This window comes from Epinephelus moara, chromosome 18 (genome assembly GCF_006386435.1).
Source record: "Epinephelus moara isolate mb chromosome 18, YSFRI_EMoa_1.0, whole genome shotgun sequence".
NCBI classification, from domain to species: domain Eukaryota; kingdom Metazoa; phylum Chordata; class Actinopteri; order Perciformes; family Serranidae; genus Epinephelus; species Epinephelus moara.
The window spans coordinates 35,446,298-35,452,073 of NC_065523.1; positions in this window are offsets into that span (position 1 = coordinate 35,446,298).

Below are 5,776 nucleotides of genomic sequence, written 5' to 3' on the forward strand. Positions count from 1 at the left end.
TTGCCCGGCCGCTCTCCCTGCGCTAACCCCCGTCTCTTTTCTGCTGAGTGGGTGTTTGGAGGAGTTGTGAAGGTCAGGGGAAAGACTCTGAAGTGAGGAGGGAGCTCGGGGCTCTGACCTCTGATTGGCCCCGGCCGCCCAGTAGCTGGTCTGAGTCACAGAGATGGAGCGACCAAAAGGGCGCTGCGTTGTGGAGGAGCAGACGACGGGCAGGCTGCTGCCCAACTCTGACAAAAGGAGAGTTGTGCAGAGGTGGCGAGGCACAATGGGACGGTTTGAGAGGAGGAGGTGAGGAGAGCTCAATCCTCACCATAAGCACCTTATTGTGAAAGCCTGCTTTGTTTACAGACTGAAGCTATAGGGTGAAGAAATTAAGGGGATTTTCCTGTGCGTAGGAACTGGTGATATTGTAAAAAAAGAGTACTGGTTAAAGGAAGACTTCACCCACAAAATGATCATTTGTAGATCAGTTACTCACCCTGGGTTACCTGGAATTCATGAAGAAATATTTGTTTTTCTCACATGCCTACACGGTGCACAGAGAATCCAAAAAAGGTTAACATTTTGTATGAATCGAAGCAAATATGGTCCGTGTTTAACAACAGCAAAACTATGTAAAAAACATCTCTTTGCAAACTCTCACATAACTCTTGCAGTATAATCCAAGTCTCATTTATCCAGTCACTCCAAACACTTACATTTTCAATAAAACCTTTCAGTGTTAAACACTTTTGAAAAAAGTGGGATTAATACTTTTGTGTCAGCTCTATGCAGAGCCTACGCCGTAGTGAGCATTTACACTTGTGTGGTAGTGTGTCTGTGTCACTCTGCAGTTACACCTCCAAAACATTAGTCAGCAGCAGGGTTTTTATGAAGTGCTGTAAAGTTTAGTTGATTCAAAACACACATTAAACACACATTAAACACACATTAAACATGGCTTAATAGAGACAGTTTCAAACACAAGTACACAAATCAGCTTCACTATAACTCGCAGCATTCACAGACAAACACTTGTCTTTATCTGGACACATTTTCCCCACAAATACAACATGCTAACGTTATTAGCACAAGCCTATGGCACTTTACATTGTATAAATTAGCCTAGCAACAAGTGGAGATTTCCTCTGCTCATATGAAGCCAGGATAAATCACACACAAGACTTAAAATGCTATTTTTGTGGAGGCTTTATTGTCTTCACAATTTATTGTTTCTTATCGGTGAAATTAAAGTAAATAAAAGCTTTGTTTCCACTGAGGGAAATGGTTTCAGTATACAACAATAGACAGGAAGTGTGCGATGTGTAGTTACATTTCTGGGGAGGTGAACATCAGCTCACGGTGAAGGGTACAGTGTACCTACGGCGTAGGCTCTATGTTGACGCAGAGCCTACGCTGTAGGTGTGGCATCGATTCAATGCAGAAGTATAAATCCTGCGTAAAGTAGTGTGCCTTGAATGTGCCCAGGCAAGCTACTTATCCATGTGTGAGAGTTTCTCTGTTTAAGCGACTAATGGGAATGACAACTTTTGAAAATGGTCCAGTAATAACAGAGAGCGCTGCATCCAGCAGCGACAAAACAGGCTGCAATGTAACCACTGGGGGCATGTACACCGTCAGTGTTCATCTAAGTGCGCTTGTTTTTGTCACTGACAGGTTCAGACTGTCATTCAAAGTGTCTGACAACACTGTGGAATGGATCCCTACAGAGACAAACCTTTTTGTTAAAGAGTACAATCCTTTTTGTTTAACCAGAAACAGCCCCAAAATCTCTGACAACAAACCCACCAGACTCCATTTAAATAAACAGTAATTTAAGCGTGAATAGATCCGGCATATTTTCTCATCTAACTGGGTAAAGTAAGAGTTTATTTCAACCAAACCAGAGTCTTCAATTGTTGGAACAGTGGAAAGACAAACAAAGACGGCGAGTGAGTGAGTTTTGTTTTGTTTCTGTCAACTACAAGTGAAGTGTTTTTATTATGATAAAATAACTGTTGCTGTTCTGATAAAACAAAAAGGATCTTACTCTTTAACAAAAAGGTCTGTCCCTGTAGGGATCCTTTAAATAACGCTGTCAGACACTTATAACAGTCTGAGCCCATCAGAGGCAAAAATAAACACTTTTAGTGGACGTACATTGAACAATTGCCCCAAGTGGTTACACAATAGCCTGTTTTGCTGCTGCTGTCTGCAGCACTCTCACTCAATACTGGACCAGTTTCAAAAACTGTTGTTCCCATTAGTCAATTAGACACAAACATGGAAAAATAGGGTCCAGGTTGAAAAATACTGAAGTTACCCTTTAAATCCTAACGTTTTGGTGAAAATACGTGTTTGTGAAGTACTGAGTGTATGACTGGATAAATAAGAGTTGTGCAACAGTTTTTAAATGGATGTTTTGATATAGTGTTGCTGTTGTTCAACGTGGACCCTGATTACTTCAATTCATGAAGAATGTTTGCCTTATTTTGAATTCTTCATTCACTATGAAGGCATGTGAGAAAAACCATGTTTTCCTCAGGAATTGAACATAACACAGGATAAGTAGTTGATTAAATATTGGTCACTTTGTGGGAGAAGAGTTCCTTTAATGTCACACAAACACACAAAGACAAAAGTTCATTCATTCTAAAGGTATTTATTATTGGGGTTCATTTCCCAGCACAAGAGATGTGGGAGACAACTGATAAAAATTTCCACTGAATCCTTCTTATCTCCTTCCTTCATGCAGATCACACTGTGGTCAAAAAAATTCACTCATTAATACTCCACCCTCATGAAATACGTGCTTGTTCCCACACACACACACACACACACACGCACACACTCTGCTTAATCTTACGGTAAACAGCTTCCTTCCACCCTCAGGCCTTGCCTTTCCCAAACTCACCCAGGAACAAGAGCAGGTAACACTCAGTTGGTTTTGGCACTCGTCCATGTGATCCCGACTGTTAAAACTGAGTCTGTTGCCAAGCAGCTCGTCCTGCCCTGGAACTCTTTGAAAGTTTGCCCAAAAAATATGCATAAAAAACAACACAAAAGCCCGGTGCTGGTTTTCAAATTTATTTTTGCGATAAGCAGGACTTCTGTAGGAAAAAAAAAAAGCAGAACTCAGAGGAAGGAATTTCTGTACTTGAGTACACAGAACAACTCTAAATCTAAACAGACTAAACAGAGATGTGACTAATCAAGATGTGACTAAGACGTCGGCCACATTTTTTTTTGTTTTTGCAAAAGCTGAAACCTGATAACTGAAGCGTTCAACCACATGTCGTTGTTTAGAGCCGAGTCCGCCCAAAAAATTCACAGCACTACTGTTTATAATTGATGGGGGTGATTAGCAGAGATTGTTCAGGACAAAAACAAAATCACATATTAATCTGCAACACATCGTACATCTGTCTCAACGTTCACACATTCGTCTCTCCCACTGGTTGGGTAACATGAGTGTTTTTGACTAACATTTGGCAGCATGGCACGGTGCCACCTCACGAGTGTTCCCGTAAACACTCACCACTCTGGACCCTATACTGTTGTGCTTTGCCAAAATGTCACTGGGACTGTGGTCAACCTCTACCGCAACGCTGAATAAAACTTAAACCCAAGCAGAGCGGAGCAGAGCAGGGCAGCAGCAGAAACAGGCAGCTGCACACAGAATAGAATTTATAAGGGAGGTGGCAAAGTGGAGGCATAACACTGCCAGGAACTGTTGTTTTCCTCTGTTTATTCATATTCCCATGGATACTGACAAAAAGGCATAGATTTAAAATAGTCGCTCCGAATACCACAGAATTACCTGACATGAGGTCATTATGATCAGGCGTGGAGACCTGAAAAGTGCACACACTCTCAGGCCAATTTTCGGACGTCAAGACGACAGATATATTCTCCTTTCTGAGACATTTTAAAACAATATGTTGAGTAACTTCTGTCCTAACAGGAGCATTCCCTTTAGGCCTAAACATGATAACAGGGTCTGTCTGAGCAAATATCTCTGTATGTGTTTTTTACAACAAGTACATGTTGTTACAGGGAGTTCACTGCCAAAGGGAAAAGCTGTTGAAAGCTGGATCCAACCCCCTGCTCCAGCACAGGTTGACTGACATTTGGATGGGAATGGCAAAGGTTAAATAATCAAAGGTGGAGTTATGCTTGTTTTGGAATATACAAATATGATGATATTCTTGTTTAAGTTGGCGGTTTGCCATAGTCAATTTTGTAATTTAGACAAGTGATTCCCAACTACGGGTAAACACAGCTCAATGTTGTCTTAATATGATACATTAAGGAGACCTTTCAAATGTTTTTATGTTCTCAACAAAGTTTCCCCAGGTCAAATGTGTACAATGCCCTGGGTCAATATGTTGAAATCAACACCCACAGCTTACAGTCTAATAATGTTACACACTTTTAACCCTATAGCCTCAAATTTGTGGGCAAGACTGGACTTTAAACATTGATATCTCCACAGTGGCTGAACAGATTTTAACCATGATCAGCAAAGATACCCCGAATCAATCTGACAACGTATCAAGAGACGTAGGACCCCGGGAACACAGGGATGACCCTGTAAGGAAAATATTTAATAATATATTTAAACTAAAGACTTGTTGCGAACAGTTTATATGGATAACATGTTGAACAAGTTAACTAACTAATGAATGAACAGTTGAGTTAGTTAGCTAAATGTAACGTTATGAACAAACGTTGAGATGGTAAGCTAGAAGTTGTGGATAAACAGTTTAAAATTGTTACTATAAGTAACAGATAACCCATTAAAATACTTAGCTAAAGTAATGGATAAATATTTAAAATAGTTAGCTAAAAGTAACAGATAAACAGGTAAAATAGTTAGCTTAAAGTAACGTTATCAATAAACAGTTGAAATAGTTAGCTAAAAGTAATGTTATAAACTGTTAAAATAGTTAACTAAGTGACATTAAAAATACAATGTTGAAATGGTTAGCAAAAAGCAATGGATAAGCAGTTGATATAGTTAATGTTAGCTTAAAAGAAACGTTATGAATACAATGTTGAAATGGTTAGCAAAAAGTAACAAAAAAGTCGAAATATTTAGCTGAAATTAACGTTATGAATAAAATGTTGAAATGGTTGGTTAAACTTAACATTTAAAACAAAAAGTTGAAATGGTTAGCTAAAAGTAACAGTATAAACAAAAAGTTGAAATGGCTAGCTAAAAGTAACGTTATGAATAAACAGTTGAAATAGTTAGCCAACAGTAACAGATAAACAGTTGAAATAGTTAGCTAAAAGTAATGAATAAACAGTTGATATAGCTACAAGCAATAGATAAGCAGTTGATATAGTTAACGTTAGCTAAAAGTAAGGTTATGAATAAAATGCTGAAATGGTTGGCTAAAAGTAATGGATAAACAGTTGAAATATTTAAACGTCAACTAAAAGTAACATTATGAATAAACAGTTGAAATAATGAACGTTAGCTAAAAGTAACATGAATAAACAGCTGAAATACTTAGCTAAAAGTAACAGATAAAGGGTTGATAAAGTTGAAAGCAGTGGATAAGCAGTTGATATAGTTAACGTTAGCTAAAAGTAGCGCCCCCACCCCCCCCGGAAGAAAATTTTGAACATTGTAAATTGAAATTGAAATGAATTTGTATACAAAATGTACAGAAAGGTAAAATCATCAAGTTTTGAAAAAGTATTGCAATTTCATTTTGTCTTTAATGTTATTATCTTATATTAACTTTGTAATATGATTATCTTATATAATGTTATTACTATCCTAAAA